A 19,649-nucleotide genomic window follows, 5' to 3' on the forward strand; every position below is an offset into this window, starting at 1 on the left:
GAAAAAACTACCAACTTTACATTCCCATTTACCCATTCAAAACCATTAAATTCACTTTACATTAACGTGGGATGGCATTAGGATTTCTGCATCCATATGTTTCCCCTAATAGAGGGCCTCTAAGGGGAAAAAGACAGTATTCCATTTTTTGCCATCTCTAACCCTAAACCTCGCATTGCAGCTATTTTCCTTGCAGGCAGTTACCTTCTGCCGCCTCTTCTTCAGATCTTGCGTTCCTGCCTAACATTCCACGGGACTCTTTCCACGAGAGGAAGGCGACGCTGCCTTTGCATTGTTCCAACACCCTTTGGGCCTTATTGTCAGTACTGGAGTGAAGACAGAAATCGGAGAATTTCCCCATACCTGTTACGTTATTCAAGGTAGGTAAGGAAAATGGAAAGATATAAAAGAAATGCTGGAGAGGCGGAATAGCACCACAAAGCAGCATTTCATAATTGTACCAAAGTACCGTATTTCCATGAGTGAAACCTTATATCAATCAAAATTAATAAAGCCAGTTGCTAAGATATATATAATTTTACACCTGGCACTATTATCATGGTAGTTAATTTCTGTTTCCTTACAAATCTATTACCTCTTCTCCAGAAAAAGCTCTTAATACGCTGATTAGAAATTGTAACCTTGTACTTTTTATGAAACATGAATTATGTCCCTATTGTGTTTCTAAAGAATGAATAGATGATACAATAAATCTAAACCATTGAAATTAGTATTTAAGGAGATAGAAACATTACAGCATTCACTTACAAGGTTCTATTTTCATGCCAATTATACTAAAGCAGAGTTGATTTCTGAAGTGGATTTTGCAGTATTTTTCTGGGAATCTCTACTAGATCTGGACATTGGGAAGTAGCGCAAGATTATTTAAAACCACGTATTGCTTTTGGCAGCACCCATGAAGTAAATAGAAAGCAGCCGATCTGTGTGAGTCATTTACTGTAGCTATATTGCTCCTGCTAATGTATGATGTAAATGATTTAACAATTACTATGAACACTAGAGCCTTAGGGAGCAGTTGTCTAACGTGTTTCCCTCCGACAATAGGCATCTATCTTCCTCTTGATGTGTCGGGAGCCTTAAGCAGATGCATCATGACCCAGCACCGATCCTGGGGCTTACCTGTGGAAAACCCTACGTGTATCAAACGGGAAATAAACCCCCGAAATTACAGAGATAATTCTTACGTAGTTATGAAGCTTTGATTTAACAGCACAAGTCTGCAAGCGGAAAAAAATAGCTACCTGCATCCACAGATCTCTGTCTCTCCCTCTACTCTCAAATACATTTAACTCCTTAAAGTGCTTTGAGATACCACTAATGGAGAAGGTGAGATAGAACACCCTGGCGGTTTTGTAAGCCTATAACATTGCAGGTATTTCGGTGACGCTTTGAAAAATAACATTGTCCTGCTTTCCTTTTACCTACTGTTTTGCTCATAATGTTCTAATTTTCCTCCCACAGAGATAAGGCTAAATGCGGTTAACATTTAATAAGAAATGTGTGCTTTTAAATGGCTTCATCGACTAAGCCAAATTGGTTTATATGCAAAAAATCAGAATAGTTACACTAAGCAAAAGACTAGAACAACCATAACTACATTGTTGTAAGAAAATCAAGTGATACTATATTAATAAAATTCATTAGGTAAGCATCCAAATTAAAACATGAATGTAATATTAATGTAAGTTATATGCCTTTTACTACAGATAAACAGCATCTCTATGCATTAATGTAAGATTGAAAGTAGAATATTTCATGGCTTCCTATGAAATAATATGAAAATCTGTATTTCTTCAGATTTAAGGCAACAGGAAGATTAATATCAAATGTAAAAGAAAATTGGATATGTATGATTTCTTTCTATGGGAAGGAAGATGGCACCAAGCTGAGTGGAGCGGTCAACACGCCTGAGGGACGGGATGCCATCCAGAGGGACCTGGGCAGGCTGGAGAAGTGGGACCATGGGAACCTCATGAGGTTCAACAAGGCCAAGAGCAGGGTCCTGTCCCTGGGTCAGGACAACCCCCGGTATCAGCACAGGCTGGGGATGGAGGGATGGAGAGCAGCCCTGCCGAGAAGGACTTGGGGGTGTCATTGGATGAGAAGCCCAACATGAGCCAGCAATGTGCAATTACAGCCCGAAAAGCCAACTGCAGCCTGGGCTGCATCCCCAGCAGCGTGGGCAGCAGGGCGAGGGGGGGATTCTGCCCCTCTGCTCCGCTCGGGGGAGACCCCCCTGCAGTGCTGCCTCCAGCTCTGGGGCACCAGCAGCAGAAGGACACGGAGCTGTTGGAGCAGGGCCAGAGGAGGCCCCGGAGATGCTGGGAGGGCTGGAGCCCCTCTGCTGTGAGGACAGGCTGAGAGAGCTGGGGGGGTTCAGCCTGGAGAAGAGAAGGCTCCCGGGAGACCTTCTTGCAGCCTTTCAGTACTTAAAGGGGGCCTACAGGAAAGATGGGGACAAATATTTTAGCAGGGCCTGTTGTGCTAGGACAAGAGGTAACTGCTTTAAACTCAAAGAGGGAAGATTCAGACTAGATAGAGGGAAGAAATTTTTTATGCTGAGGGTGGTGAAACACTGGCCCGGGTTGCCCAGAGAGGTGGTAGATGCCCCATCCCTGGGAACATTCCAGGTCAGGTTGGACGGGGCTCTGAGCAACCTGATCTAGTCGAAGATGTCCCTGCTCGTTGCAGAGGGGGTGACTAGATGGCCTTTAAAGCTCCCTTCCCACCCAAACTAGTCTACGATTCTAAGGGGTATATTATTTCACGCCTATTTACTGCATTTTAAAGTTTACACAGAAAACCTCTGTAAAAAACTGAATTATGATGTTCATATAGAAAAATGAAAAGCTATGATCTGTTGAGTTATTTATAAGAAGAATCACCAGATCTTGAAGACCATGAGATTCTAGAGGTCACATTTAAAGATACGCCGCTAATTGCTCTCAGTTTGCTGAGCTTTAAATGGAATGCAGACACCTAGGGCACAAGCAAATCACAAGAAGGCCATCAGAATTTTAGTATATTAAAGAAGGTAATTTTTACCTTGGAAATACATATTCTGGAGATTTGGAAAGAGTGGGTAATATGTGTGACAGTCTCTAAATCTCCCGAAGTACAGGAACTTCAGTTCATTTTGCAATAAATGGTAGAAACACAGTGCCAATATGGGTCACTCAAGTCAGTGACTCTAGTTCTCTAACAGAACAGGATTTCTCTATTTCTGAGAAAACCCATTTTTTCTACTTGTTTTCAGAGTCCGTCGATCTTTGTCAACATCTTGTACTAACTGCAAGATCTGTAGGAAAGACCAAAAGCTACAAACATCCTATGACACAAAAAGAGAGTAGGAGGGATTTGGGACATTGCCAATGGATAAAGGTACTGCGACAATTAAAAATCTGTGAAATAGAATTCCTGGATGACTCCAGGGAATATTGCACATTGCACATTTTAGAAAAGATGAGGCCTTTAAAACAAAGGTCCTTGAAGAAAAAATAATCTTTGAAAGTAAAATCCAGTAACTGCTTTAAACCTGAACAGACCATATCAGCCAGGCACTCAATTAAATTTAGGATTCAGTAGGAGCAACAGGACAGCCTACATATGTTTTTTTTTTGTCTGTGGACAAGTCCGTGCTTCAGAGGCAAAAAAACATTGTCCCAGTTCTTTTTGTACACCAAAAAATGCACATGAGGGGAAAAAAATCCTTTTTGCTATGCCCATGTGAAAGCAATACAAACAAATAACAATGCAGTCTCTATTGAACCCCCTTTGGATTATTCAGGACCTTAGAAATCCAGAAACTCATAGTGCAGGCGTAATTTTATATCTCCGAGAATTCTCCAACATACTTCCATAATCCCTTCTACATGCTTATCAGACAGCATCTAAACCAGTTTTGGTATCTTGCACCTATTGCCCTATTTGAAGATTGTAGGGACTTCTGAACTTCACTCTTCAGATGGCTGGAAACCTAATTTCTGATCTAAACTTACTCATAGCAAATTTTACTTCCCTTGATTATTGGACGACTTTATCCTTTAATCCAATCAATTTTTATCCTGCCTTGGTACTTACTCACCCCCAACATATGTCAACAAAGAAATATTATATTCCCTTTACATCTTGATTCACATAGGTTAAACAGAGCTTTTGAAAACTCTATTTAAAAATAGATATTCTTTCCTCTGGATTTTTTTCTGTTTACATGCATATCTCTCTGTACCTGCACGGAACATCAGATATTGGAAACATGCAATGATAGTTCCCTGTCTTTATTGAAAAATAACTTGCTAAGAGATCTTAGAATTGTTTTAGCTTTTGCACAGCTGCATCATGCTGGAATTCAGAGCTACCCTCTACCTAGGTCCTAGTTTTGTTTCTATTCCATCATTCCCGACCTTACAGCAGAAAATCTTTGATATAGAATGTCTACATATATATTCCACTTCTGTAGTACCCACATAAAAGATTAAAAGACTTTAATTTGCAGCATCTGTTTGCTGTTCCTGCTTACTGTTGACTTAAGACATTATCCTGCACCAACACATGTACAGGTACAGAAGATTAACCGATCCGCAGCTTCTCTGAACCTTTCAATTTACACTAATAAAATCCCGACAGCGGCGTGGAAGGGAGAAGATACAGACAACACGGCCCATAAAACTGAGTTACAAGTGCTATCTTGCTTCCCTTTTTCATTTGAATTTTAAAATCTCCTGTTGCTGTCACAATGAGTTTGTCAGAAATAAAGGAAACTAGTGCGAGTCTACTAAAAGGCAGTCCAACACACGTGTACCAGAAAGGATGCCCGAATAAGATGCCTTCACTAGGTCGCAGTGATGGACAGAAGTGCGAACGTCGTATGTGACAGCTCTACAGATGTTACACAAAGGGAAATTTCTGACAGAGGTTTCTAAGTCTGAGCTCTGAATATGGCCTGATGTTCCTAGGAAACTCCAATTCAGCTACATCATACGCTAACTTGCTGCAACATTACACCCATTGCGAGATTTTATGGCTGATAATAGCAGCAGGCCTCTTTTAACAACCTGCAATGTAAATAAAAAATCTAGAGGAAAATCAGTGCGGGCTTATTCTTTGTAGGCAGAAAGACACAGGATAATAATTTTATCTTTTTAAGGCTTCCATACCTGAAATTAATATGACTCCAGGAATAATGCTGGGACAGGTGAGCTGACTCAACTGATAATACGAAGTTGTACTTGGAAGAATTGTAGAATGTAATTCAAAAGTAATTTCATCATTATAAAAAACTCTCAGCAGTGGTAAATTGTAATGACAGTGTAATTCATCAGCTCTGTGTGCTGAAGCAACTGCCATGAGAAAAGCTGTCTTAATGCAAAAATGAAAATGATGCTATTGGTTCAACTGTAAATTCCGAAAACTGGTGAATATCAAACTAGGGTCTCATAAGGATGGCAGTTGCCAAAAAGAGGAAGAGGAAGACGAAATGGGTGGAATCTCCACTACATCATTTTGAAAAGACGGTGGAAGAATTTTGGCTGATGCTGCATTTGAAAGACTGAAAAAAAGATCAGCATAAATTCAGACAGAAACATCCTCTGTGTCCTTGAGATACAAGAGAAGTGTCTATGAATAAAGCCTGGGTGAGGAAGATGGAGAAATTCTCTGAAAGGCAAAGGATTGATCTGTTTGCATTGTTTCTTATTTGGCTTATTATTTGGCTAGAGTATTCCAGGCTTCTTGGACTACTATATTAAAGGTATTCCTAAAATAAAAGTTATTATTGCTATCATTATTATTCAGAATAACATGAATTACAGAAGTTATTCCTAATAGAAATAAGTTACAGATTCTGCAAGGTAGGGTCTTTCAGACATGCTATCAGACAACCTAACCTAGCAATACAAGGACTTCAGTCTAATCAAAATGATCATACTAAGAAAGAAAAGGTCACGGATACCTATGTACAGCTATAAGCACAATAAAAAGTGTACTAATGCAGTTAACATTTTGGCTTTAGATTAAAAGTGGCAATATAGCTTTTTCTGGAATTATCTCAACAAATAAAATACTAGAGACAGAAATAAAGGTCTACTCAAAACCTCCTTGTCACTAGCATTCAAGTGGCCATCAAAAGCAGAAAAAATAGACCCAAGCATTCAAAGAAGGTATAAATATGGCAAAATAAAATAGAATGCACCGCCCACCTTTGGTGTGTGAAAATTATACCTTAATAAAGAGTACGACCTGGTTACTCAGTAATGGAAATCCATACTCTCCAATGCAATGAATAGTCTTGACACAAATAACTACAACCTGTGAGACATATGAAGGAAAATTTAGAATAGAATCAGAAGTACATGACCTGCATTGAGAGATGTTATAGATTAACAAAACAAAACAGAACTGTTATTACAGCAGTCCTTTTATGTCTACAATCTAATCTATTGATCCTACCTTTTTCAAAAGCAATTTCAAAAGCTACCTTTCTCAGCGAACTGAAATTTCAAGTCATTGTGATGTGACAGTATCTTACCTGCATGGAGATCAACCTGACCTTCGTTTTTCTTGTCAACAGATATTTTCGTTTTTCTGTTTACACTGTCTAATTTTCAACGTGCTAATGTCTTTGAACAGTATACCAGCGTAGTTTGACCCTGAGTGTATCTAGTGAAGGTCTAATTTTTGTCATTCTCTGGGAAAAAAAGTTCACTTGTATCCAAGCCAAAATCCCCAAGTCTTAGAACCTTGTATCACAACTATTAGGGACCATGATCTAGGACAGTGTGTAGCTGATCGTAAGAAAGATAGGTCTCTACAAGGCGTATTATTTGAAATTAGGTAAGACCAACAGATGAAGAGAAAGGAAGCTAATTCAATAAATTTAAGTACTTCATAGAACTAGCGATTTGAGGCAGCTATTCCTAGGCATTAGGAATAAGCTTAAAAAAATGAATATCATCATAACAACTTCCGAATGACAAAAAGGCCCTGAGATAAAGATCCTGTGTGCCACTGTTAGGCTTTCAGTGTCTGGTTTGGAAAATTCACAGCTCTAAATGAGGTTTGTAAGATGTCTTAAAAAAAAGTTAAGAGAAACACCTCAGAAAGGTAACAGCCAGACAACTCTCAAACCTCGCTGGGAGCTTTAAGTGTTTGTGCATGTAGCAGAGCAAGATTTGCAATCCAGGATGCTCTCCGCAAATTAGAGGCATAAATCACTCCTCTCAGGAGCCGAAAAAGGATCACTCCGTTCATTTAAAATCCTCCCAGAAGAGGAGCAAATTACAGTATTAATATTCCCTTTCTTCTTCTCATATCTCCCCACCTCTGACCAACAACCAAAGCTCCCAACAAAATATGGTGAGCCCATATTTTAGCCTGAGCTCAAAATCATATTTTCCCCTTGAAGGAGAGTAACCAAATCATTAGAGGGCGTGCTTTTTCCCTCTGTATAGAAAACGGCAAAACAAAAGAGGAAGAAAAAGAAGGGTATAATTTTGGAGCTCATTGATTTGAGTAATTCCTTGTTTGTTTTTCTCTGTTCTCGGGACTATTTGTTCAGTTTACGTTACAAGGATTTGAAACCCAAGACGACTACTCCTTCATCTCCCAATTTCTGTCTTAAAGAAGCCCTAACCCATGCTCCCTCTCCCTGAGACAACAATCATGAATTATTTTCTGCCCACTGCCACAGCAGAAAGAGTTATATCAGTGTATCTATTACCCTGCCAGTCTAAGAACTCAGAACCTGGCGGTCCTCCCATCTGAAGGAAGGCCTGTAATTAATTACCGCTCTGCCAGGCTGAAGAGAGAGAGGAAGTACCCATTTGACTCCTACATCCTCGTGTCTTTTTCAGTTGAAGTGGCCGTGGCTGCCTGTGAGTCCGGTCATGTCAGCTCGAGTCAGGCCCGCAGTGGCTATCATTAATTTAGCATCATTTACTAAGCTCTGACAACTCCATATTCCCTACTTCCTACTCACTCCGTCCAGTCTACCCTGACCTATTCGCCACTCCGTGATTTTAGCTGCTGCTAAACGGACGCAGAAGGCCAGAGAAAGCTAGAGGAGGAAAGAAATATTTTCTCTGGCCTGAGTCCAAAACAGCTCCTGGATGCCCAGTTTATCACATAGAAGATGTATCATACTAAAAAATGGTACCAAACCAAATAAAAATGAAAAAAAAAAAACCACCAAACTGTGAAAAGATAAAAATCCTATATTGCTACGTATGTTCTCTCACCTAGACCTAGAGCACTGGGAACAAAGGGAACCTACACATAAGAGGTATTTTGGGAACATAGTGGAATAACAAAAATTAGTAGTAGTGCAACGCAATACCAAGTTCTGAACTATACAGGAAGGACAGATTAAGCTGAAGAATAACAATATCCATACAGTGTCATTAATCCTAAAAAAGTACATTAGTAATCTCCCTGCAAGCTCATACTTCTGCTTTACAGCACAAGTGATGGTTTTCTTCAGCCAGCTCTTTACCACCTTATTGGTTTTGTACTGATCCCCATTGTCTCCATCTATACTAATAGTTTCCGATGAGGCAATACATCAAATTTTGTGCTGAAATCCCCACAGATCATATCTATCACATTTCCTTTATTACAAAAAACCCACAAAAGAGTTCTCTTGGGGGAAAAAAAAAAAAAAAAAATTCTGGCAAAGACTCTTTAGATTGAAGCCACACCACGTTTTATCCCATCCTCGGTTTAATGCCCGCTGCTCTTCCTTACTCTTTAAAGCTTCCCAGGTTAAGTAATTTCTGTAATTTCTTGACATTCTTAAATTTAGGTGTAAGCAATTCTCCCTCCTGTCCACTACTTATCTTTTTAAGTTTTCAGACTAGCCAGTTTGTGGAGCCAGTGACAGCTGAGCAAATCTATGCAAATACAGCTAATACTTTGTGCCACTAATTGTGGTGCAGTTGCAACTATGTGGTATGAGGAACAAACCGATGATCTCTGCTGGACTGTACTGGTTTTGTGCAGAGTCCATCCAGGCACAACGGCACTGCGTTCCCAAGACTGCTCTGGACTGCCCCTTCATACTTTTCCACCCTTAATTGATTGAGGAAAGAAGAACACAGCAATATTGCATTTGACCCTACGTTAGCACCATGCTTTAACTAGAAAGCTTAACGCGGTTCCTAAAATAATAAACTTTCATGAGCGAGGGTGCTATGTATGAGATGTGCTGGCCAGAAACTTCCAAGCCGATGGCCAGGAAATACGCTCTTTCATTATCTGGGGCATTCCAGCCCAGCACTAATTCAGATAATGGAAACTGTGACTGAAATATTTACTGTTCTCCAATCGGATCAGATGACATACAGTTCAATAGATTTATTAAAAAACCTTGCAATGGAGCTGCTATTTCCTTCCATTATTGTTCTTGCTCTTTCAAGTATTGTGCATGAGGGATTTTCTCAGCTTCCCCAAATGATACGCATTAAACTTTTGTTTGCTGTCACCTCAAATTTGGCATCATTAATACCACACGAAAGTACTGGGATGGAGCTTTCTTTACTTTGATGTTTCTAATTAAAAATTTAAATTAATTTAAATAATCTTTCTATAATGCTGCTTTCCAGACAACCTGAAGATAGTAGAGTTTGACCTACCAATTGTTTTGTATATTTGCATAAGTCACAATAAAGGTGGATGAGAAGTTCCCCCAAATACATTAATGAATGTGAAATGCAATGAAAACAACCACTAAAATTTATTTGTAATTGCTAAATTATCGCACGTTTGTCATTCTGTGAGACCTCTGCTTTCCATTGGTGGAGAGAGAATACTGGATGACACGCACCTCAACAGGAGAATTCATTAATTCCTAATGACAAATGCATTAACAAATTTGGGATGATTTAGGGAATCAGTCTGTGTGCAGCCCATAAGAACACGTAAATGTGAATTCCGCTCTCGGTGTGGATCAACTGTTTGCTGACAGGTTGCAACACGTATTTTTCGGTCTAAATGCACAGGAGAACTGCAGCAACTGTTCTCTAACAACCAAACAATAACCATGCTAAAAAGCATCCTAGGAAGGAAACCAGCTGTGTCAAGGTCGATTGGAAAGAAAGGAGTTTCTGGAGATACAGAACATTTGCAGTAAGAGAAAGGGTGATATATAAAATAAGACAGGGCTGTTGGGGAGAAGAGTAAGTAAAAAATCCCATGATTTTATAAAAGATATCTTCTTCAGTCAAAGGAAAATTAATGGAACAGAAAGAGAAATAATGACTGAGATCTTTAGGAGAAGAAAACTGGGGATGTTCCAGAAATTCTTATAAGTCAAAAGACTTATAAATCGGAGGCACAAAAATTTAACTAAAATGTACATTAATATACGAGTGGACATCAGAAAGAGAGCAATTTTTTTTTTTCTAAGTCTGTTTTGATTCTTATCCCAATACATACAACAGTTTCTAAAGGAAATCTAGGTCTACTGATTGACAAAACGTGGAATAGGAGCTATTCTGTGGTTCCCTAACCGTGGGACTGGCCAGCTGGAATATCAAAAGTTAGTGTTTCTCCACAGAGGACTAATGGGTCCCCGCTAGACTTAGATGAATATATGTACCTTTAAAAGTTGTGTTGTGCTACAACAGTTTTACTGTCAGCTTTGTTGGGTGGGACAGGTCAAACTATTTGGTTTGCACAAGTCAGTGAGTGACACCTGCAGTTAGTAGATCTCTAGATTCTCAAGCACAAGAGGTTGCGTGTTTTTGGGAGTAGGGAGGCAGCAAGGACCTCTTGCGTCTCACAGGTAGAAAGACTTTATGTGAAAGAAAATACAGCTTTGTCCCTCTAACTCCGCTGGACATGTGAAATGTTAGTAGGGCTTCAGGCGAGTGTCCCTGTGGAGTGATCTAGGTCCCAGCGTGGCACCTGGCACCTTTGGGAGGCAAAACACACGAACGTAGATGTGTGATATCTATATTGCCACAAACCCACCCATGCTCCCAGAGAAGAAAGCAAATTCACATTACAACCTTGGGACGCAACAGCGGAGATTATCCCAAGAGTTTCAAACTTCATAGACTTTAGCATTCTAGGCCTTGGGACAAATAGCGGCTAATAAATAACTGCTAATATTAACTGTGTGTCTATTACTAATCTTTATCCTTCAAGTCTTCCATAGCACAACAGCTTTTCTTTTCATGTACATCTATACATGACATGAGCTGTATTTTAGATTTTTGGGGGGGATTTTATCTATTTAGCAAATCTTAACATTTAAATGAAGTCATAGTGGAAAGACCTACTGTTTAGATTAATTCTGTGAATATCTCAGCATGTTCTGGCCCTTCACCTACTCTGTCACTGCAAAGTATGTGTTCACATTGTAAATAAAGCAATAAGAGAAAATAAGTCAGAAACTCTGTTAAAAACTTGGCCACTGCCTGGAAAGAGTAAGGAAGTGAAGAAGTTAAATGTTCTCTGATCCCTCTCTCACATTTACCTAAAGGATCATTGAGATCCATAAGCTGTTTCTAATTAGTTGCTAATGACCTGAGAGTTGTGCAAGTTTAGCATCTTCTGTTTCTCATTTGATTTCCCCTTTGGGCTAACACAATATCAAGAGGGCTAAAATGAAGATAAAATACACCTCTATGATCCCTGTGGTTATTGGACCAGAGACATAAATACAGGAAGGGCTAAGGGGAAAGACCACCATCATCATTAGTTTTATGACCTGTATTAAGAAAAAAATACAGAAGTGCTTGTGTATCTACAGAGTCTATTCCTTTTCTCTTTACAAAACCGAAGAGTCAAGTCCGTGAATGGGAAGGGTTTGCTGTTCAGTCCCTCACATCTAGAAGAAGGTTCTTAAAGCTCTTGAAAAAGATGGCGAAAAAGTTACATCTTCCCTGGCGGATTCAGTGAGTGTTAATCAGCTACACTACAAAGAAGAAAAATGTCTCAGCAACAACTTGTCTCGTGTTGGGAAAAAAAAAAAAAAAAAGATTTGACAGCGGATCCGATTCACGATTTTTGTTCATTAATTACTATTTGGTATCCTGAACAACTTAGCAGTTTAGGAAGAGATCTAAGTACATACGAAATCGGCGCTTTAGAAAATGCATAAAAACCTCCAAGGTTTCGAAGTTAATTGGCTAAAGTATTAAAGTAATCAAATTGCTGATTTTTTTTAATTTAATGACAGTAATATTTGTGAATACTGTGGTTACGTACCTGTTTCCTATTTGTAAATAAATGAAGAGAGGGTAATGTTAGTTTTTAGTAATCCTTAGTGCAACATTTTTTATGTGGTTTTTAAAATTTGGACTCGTTATAGCTATATAATTGGTTATATATCATACTAAGAACTCATTCAGTTGTAAAACATCTCCACATATTTTAACGAAGAACTGCCTCAAGGTGATGAAATAGCAGCAATACAAAATTTCAGGGTTGTAAAGCAAGACGGAAAGTCTCTTTGAAGAGCTGTTGAATCCATAAATCTTGCAAACACTCTAAAATATGCCTTAAAATAAAGTGACCAAACTTGTCATTTAAAAGGAAGAAAATACTGACAATACGCCATTACAGCATATTGACTGAGAGGGTAAAGTCACCGCGATTAAAATGGAGCAATTCACTTTGAACTAACTCTAGCTGACTCCTCTAATGTGCCTGAGGATTGTCTGTGGCAGGCCCAGAGGAAATCTTTTGTGCTTCAGTTAGCAAGAAGCCTTGCAAATCATTATTCTTTCAAAGACTAACACAGATAACCGAGGATACCCGTAATATTTGGGCTTTCGCTTGTACTTGAGCCCCTAGGAGTCCGATATACTACTTAAATCCACGAACTTTTAAAGTTAGCTGTCAATTACATGAATTTACACTATTTGCCCTTCCTAAACTAACGAGGAGTGTCCCAACTAAAACCACCTGGAAGTAGCATCGCTCAATAATCCACCAAATATCAGAAATAAGAATGAAATTTCTCAAAGCAATTCTCACAGTCTGCAATCCACTAAAATCCCTATTATCAATAAAATCTCCCGCTAAACTGTTCTTTTTGTTATTTCAAAGGGATTGGCCACACATTATCACATATTTGTTTTGTTTTGTTTTGTTTTTATTTTCTGGAAATGCCAAGCAATCTGTTACAACCAGCTGTTTTGCAATCCTTCAGTGGCAGAACAGGGGTGGGATTAAGAAGCCCTTGTGATTCTTGTACTTCTGCACCGCTAAACGTGCAACTTCATCCCAAGCACGCGGACTGATGCCTGCAGATCTTGCTACGCACGCTGTATAAAGCAAGCGGATAGCCTCTTGCTCCTTCCAGGGAAATAACCGCTTTTCCTTATGAAATGATCTTGCATCATAGTTTCGCAGGTTAGTTACTATTTCATCTTTCATTTCTATACTTGTAAAAAAATGAATTTTTTTTTTTTGCTTTGCGTGGGATGAATTCCGGCGGTCGTGTTGTAAAGAGTGAGTTAAGGTTGGTAAAACTTACTTTGAAAACTTAGCGCAGCTTACAGTTTGACTATACTAGATTGCCGAAGCCTAGAATTGAATTTAGTCACATATGTGGAACTACAATAAATAAATGAAAAGGCATATTATGGATCAATACGGCTGCAATAGCACCTTTGTTCTATGGAATCCAAATAGCAACATCATCTCACATACACCCCACGGATGAAATAACATTGGATTTCCAGGAGCCTATCTGCGCCCAACGAGCACCGAGTGCGACCCATACTTATAGATTTATCCCGTTCAAACATACTGGGCTTGTAGAAGCAACTTATCAGTCAAAGATAGTACTCCATTTAAAGCTGCTGCAACATTAATGTCGTAGCTTGTCTCCCATTTTTCAGCTAAATAGAGGTTTTCTTTTTCACATCACATAAAGTCTTCAACCAGCTCAAGCCTCCTAATAAATTGCAAACTCTGTTACAGTATATCTTCTATTATGCCGCTTGTTACTTTAGTAAGACAGGAAATTAAAGCAATAAAACACTCTCAAAATGATGGGGCACACTCAGGCAGTCATTTTTCTTATGTTCCAGTATTATTCTTCAAAAGACCTTTTATGATACTAATATTAAATTCTTTGAAGTCTGAAGAATCTGTTGAAAGTGTTGAATTTCTAAGATATAAAGCTCAAATATTGCATCTACTCATGCATTTATTAAAACTGGGTATGTGGGATGGAATTAAAAAAAGCACAAAATGCAATGCAGCTAAATAATATATGACCTGATACATTTGAGATCCACATTAGAGAGTACATTGTGTGGAAATTTGATTTAATGCTAAGGAAAATCTATTTTGCTTTTGTCTCACCTTACGTGGCCAAATGCACACCAGATGTGGTCATTCATATAAAAGGTTGGTAACTGCACACTTAAGCACAGAAAACCAGACAAATACCATAATGGTCACTTATTCAGCATGCTCACATAAAGGAAATTGAATCAAGCTTATGACACTGTGCATTCTTTATTAACCTCGTCGAAAAAGGTCACATTGACTGCCCTTCTAACGGTACGCACACCAAAAAGATTGAAAGAGATCACGTGAACGAAAAGCACGGAAAATGCTAAGCTTCCCGAGGAAACATTTCCAAGATGAAATTAATAAAAATGTTGAGAGATTTATCTCATTGTTAAGAACTAAATGGATGTCATTACTTATATTTGGAGGGGAAAATGGAAAAAGGGAAAAGGAAAAGGCAAAGGAAAGAAAGAAAAGAAAGGGAAAGGGAAAGGGAAAGGGAAAGGGAAAGGGAAAGGGAAAGGGAAAGGGAAAGGGAAAGGGAAAGGGAAAGGGAAAGGGAAAGGGAGAGGGAAAGGGAGAGGGAAAGGGAGAGGGAAAGGGAGAGGGAGAAGGAAACGGAGAGGGAAAGGGGGAGGGAGAGGGAAAGAGAAAGAGGAAGAAAGAGAAAGAGAAAGAGAAGGAGAAGGAATAAAAACAAAAAATAAAACTAACCTAAGCTACCAAAGATGATGCTCAGTGTCTGTTAAGTCTTCATCATGATGTCAAATATACGGTAGAAGTAGATTCCTTGTGTGTCAAGTGGGCTGAGTGAAGGTGTTCGATTAGGAAGCCTCGGAGAAGAGTGAATGTTCGCCACGTCAGTCCTGATTTCTCTGCGATTTTAGGTTTTATATTCACTTTCAGTTTCACTGTAGCTATCAATTACTTTTCCAGTTTCATTTGATCTATTTTATAGAGATTTTAAACACCCTTCCGTGAGAGTTCCGGTTCAGTACACAGACGCTTTCATTTAGCAGTACGTAACAATACATGCTTAGCGGCTACACCGTTGCCATTCTGATTAAAATTTACAGGTTCAAATTAAAAATTAGTCTTCCACATTTTCTATAGACAAATACACCATGGAAATAAAGGGTAAATACATAAAACACCGAGGTAAATAGGCTTTTGTCGATTCCCTCTAGCCCTGCAACAACCATTCTTGCCTTTTTTAGCACATTTTTTCATTTTTTTTTCCCTGTATGTTTGGCTAGAAGTTAACTGGGCCAAGTCTAAGATATAACCACTCAGTAACTTATGTTTCCTTTCTCATTTTTGACACATTTCTTCTCTGCTGGAATTCCAAAGCAATCAACTACCTGGGGATATATACTTCTCCAGAGATCTCCCCTGCACTATATCAATTAACTCAAAAGCAATTTTGGATACTTTCCAATGCACTACCACCATCTGGTCTCCCTTAAGCCTCACAAGCTGGAGTAGATTTGAATTGGTCAGAACGATGCTAATTTTCTAAATTATTTACAAATTAGGCATGTTCTTCCTCCGTTTCCTTCCTTCAGTTTGTTAAGAAATTTCCTAGTGACCTAAAGAATCCTTGGGAATCTTTTTTACCGTTTAAAACAAGTCTTGGAGGCTGCGTGGGGATCACCCGACTCATTGCAATGTGATACTCTTCAGGAGTACGTCCCTTACGATTCCGATGGAGGGAACTGTGAAAGTGCATTTCAGCGTCCACCTGGCCCTTGAATCTGGCTGTCATTTTTATGTAAAGCACGCTCACAGAGAACAAAATCAGCCCATTGGTCTTATTTGATACAGAAAGGAGATATGGCTGGGCAACGCGACAGGCCCAAAGAGATGGAAGGCACTTCCAGACTCAGTGATGTGGAGGCAGCCAGGAAAGTAACTTTTCAAGATCCACCTGCAAAACCAGTAAAAATATAGTTTTGTTCTCCTTTTCCTATCAAGCAAAGGTTCTGTAGCATGTTTTCCACTTGATGCACAACGACGTGTGACTAAAATACATCACACAATACATGTTTTTCTTTCTCTGCCCAGGAGAACAAGTCTCCTCAACACAGCAGCTCTTTTGCCCTCATGGGGAGGGAGCAAAGAAGAAAAGTAGAAGTCGTCTTACTTTACTCCATGTACCACTTAACCATATGTTTGAGATGGCAAGGAAATTTTGCATACCACAGACTGACCCTGTGTACTTCCCTGTCTGTTCCCAGATGACTCTAGGTTGATGTCCTTTAGCTTTTGCTCCTTATTTTTGCCTCTTCCTACTGTCGTGTATAATAGATAAGGAATCTCTTCATAATTACCAATCCCTCAAGGCCAGTGTGTCTTCTACCACCAGATCTGAAATCTGCACTTCAATTATGCATTCAGAATTGGAAAAACAACTGTGACTATAACATCATCAGGAAAAATATGGCATAAAAGGTCTATGAGAAAAAATCTGCTCTGCCACAGCTCTGGCTCTGAACTCTGACCGCTACAACCCATAAAATCTCACAAGTACTCTCCCAGCTCTTGGGATTTTGTTAGGAAGGGGGAAGACTCTGCTATAGGGAGCTGTTGGAAACCCTGTAACTCCTTGACTCCTTGCTGGAAAACCGAGAACTCCTAGGGATCCTCCCATTGGCCTTAAACCTGGTGTCTTGGTGCTGAGGAAACAAAAAACTTATATTGGAGCCTTTCCTCCTAAAATATGGCACAATCATTGGCCATTACCTAAAACTTAGTTTTGAAAAGCAGTATTGAACGCAGCTGTCCAAAGATATATGTATAAATATGTGCGTTTAAGTGGGTGCGTGTGTGTGTGCATGTGCGGACGGTCGTATTTACTGCGAGGCGTCACCAATTACAAAAAATCACATTTCTTGGGTGTTCTTTTTTCATAGATCTATTTGGCAATTCCTTCTAAGAGCTGAGCACTGAAGAAATTATCCATGGCTAAATAGGAAGAGATACTAAAAAGAAGACTGATTGGTTAATGTTATGTACCACCTTCCCTGAAAAGATAAATCCTAACTGAAATATCAACCAAAAAAAGGATTAGTGTTCTATCTCCAAAAAAAGGCTAGACTAGGAAAAAATAAAATATTTGAAAATCTGCAAGAAACAAAAAAAAAAAAAAAAGGAAGGAAAACTATTCAAAATAATTCATAAATTACATGCGAGCTATGCCCCTCTGGTTTGCTGGGGGAACACGAAGGCAGGGAGGTTTCCTGCTCGGAGCAAACGGCTGTGGGCAAGAGGATTCCTGGTTCTAATCCCCACTGAGCCAACCTCAGGCAAGTCATTCAGCTTCCCTTTGCTTCAGTCAATCCAGCTTAAAAACGCAAAAAGCAGGACCTCAGTGAAGCCAGCTGCCGCATCTATGGCAAGCTATCTCTTGGGTAAACAGACGCTGGGGGGGGGAAGCAAGCGTAAGAAGCAGACTGTATAAAGGAGGAGGGATAAAAGGGTTCTTAATGGTTTGCGAGAGGTTGAACAGAGGCCAAATGCACCACACAGGGCGCATCTCCTAACAGAATTTGAGACGTTATACTAAAGCAGGTTCGTTTGCTATCGAGATTTCTCAATTTAATGGTATCGTGCCCTGCATATAATATTTTTTTTGCATTTTGATAATGATTTACTAATTTAAAATCAGGAATTAGGGCCCTTCCAGACTGACAAATATTCTAAAAATACATCAGTAACTTAAGACATTATCGTTTTTAAAATACAGGGATTTCTTCTCACATAAAATGAATCAACAACTCGGTTGTGCAGTGAATTCCCCTCTGCCTCCAAACATTTTACTGAAAAGATGAATATGAGAATAGAATCGACAGCTTTAGGGTGTGATACACAAATAAAAGATAATGAAAACTAGAATTAAATTCATGGGCTGCATTTGTTTTCTCTGCATGCTTAATAGAGTCTCCCATTGTTAAGGACTCCGTAAGTAATCATAGATTTCTTATTTAGTCTACTGGAAGAAAAAGTGAGGTACTATGAGGATTAAAATGCCACAAATTAAAAAAGAGATAAAATATACATGTATGGGCTACTCGGTTAGTATTTTTTCTGCCAGCATGTAAAAAATCATAGATGCACTAAATCTTTCAGAAATCATTCTCTTTACAGCATTATGCATGGAGTTGTCAGGTTTTGCCACTGAGCCTTGTTGATTTATATCAAATACCTAATTTAAATATAAAAGGGATGGTTACATTTATTGCACACTTGAGTATTTAGGAATGCCTATTGATATTGCAGCACTTTTTGGGGTTCTTTTTTTATTCATCTAAAAGTAATCCCTACAAACAAATAGGAGCAACGCTGGTCAGCAGAAGGAACTATGGCCATTTTTTGCTTTTCAGACACATTCCGTTATAGGCTGTAAATGAACCGAGTAGTCAGCCTACTACACAATATTAATTCTAAACCCATACTCTAGTCCTCCTGATGAAGAAACTATTAGGTGAGAGAGTTCTGTGACATGCATGAGGTCAGCACACGTAATTATCCCGGCGTCTCTTTTAACTTGAGAACGCATCCTTGTACTCAGCGCACCTGTGCCGCAGTTTACTATATGAACATGTATTAAAAGATATTATTCTGCCACATATTGCAGATAAAACTTTGGACCGCTGTAGGGTCAGTAAAGAATGAGATGAAATGACTCCATTACAGTAGCGATAGGACACACTTGCAGTAGGGGTCCAAGAATTCCTCATGCTTCGGATTCTTTTTTCTTGTATCTGTTTGAAGACCCTATCGGTCAATCAGGCAAACGGCCTCTTTTTTGCACCCAAGGAAAGCAATGAGGAAAACCAATAATAGCTGTGTTTTAGGGGGGAGGTCATCCTCGCCCTCTGCTTTGCCCTGGGGAGGCCACACCTGGAGTGCTGGGTCCAGTCCTGGGCTCCCTGGGTCAAGAGGGACAGGGAACTGCTGGAGAGGGGACAGCAAAGGGCTACCAAGATGCTGAGGGGATTGGAACATCTCTCTTATGAAGAAAGGCTGACGGATTTGGGTCTCTTTAGTTTGGAGAAGAGAAGACTGAGGGGGGATCTTATCAACGCTTATAAATACTGAAAGGGTGGGTGTCAGGAGGATGGGGGCAGGCTCTTTTCAGTGGTGGCCAGCGACAGGACAAGAGGTAATGGGCACAAACTTGAACATAGGAAGCTCCATCTCAACACGAGGAGGAACTTCTTTCCTGTGAGGGTGGCAGAGCCCTGGCACAGGCTGCCCAGAGAGGTGGTGGAGTCTCCGTCTCTGGAGACATTCCAGACCCGCCTGGACGCGTTCCTGTGCCACCTGCTCTGGGTGACCCTGCTCTGGCAGGGGGTTGGACTGGGTGATCTCCAGAGGGC

This window comes from Larus michahellis, chromosome 5, assembly GCF_964199755.1.
Source record: "Larus michahellis chromosome 5, bLarMic1.1, whole genome shotgun sequence".
Taxonomy (NCBI): Eukaryota; Metazoa; Chordata; class Aves; order Charadriiformes; family Laridae; genus Larus; species Larus michahellis.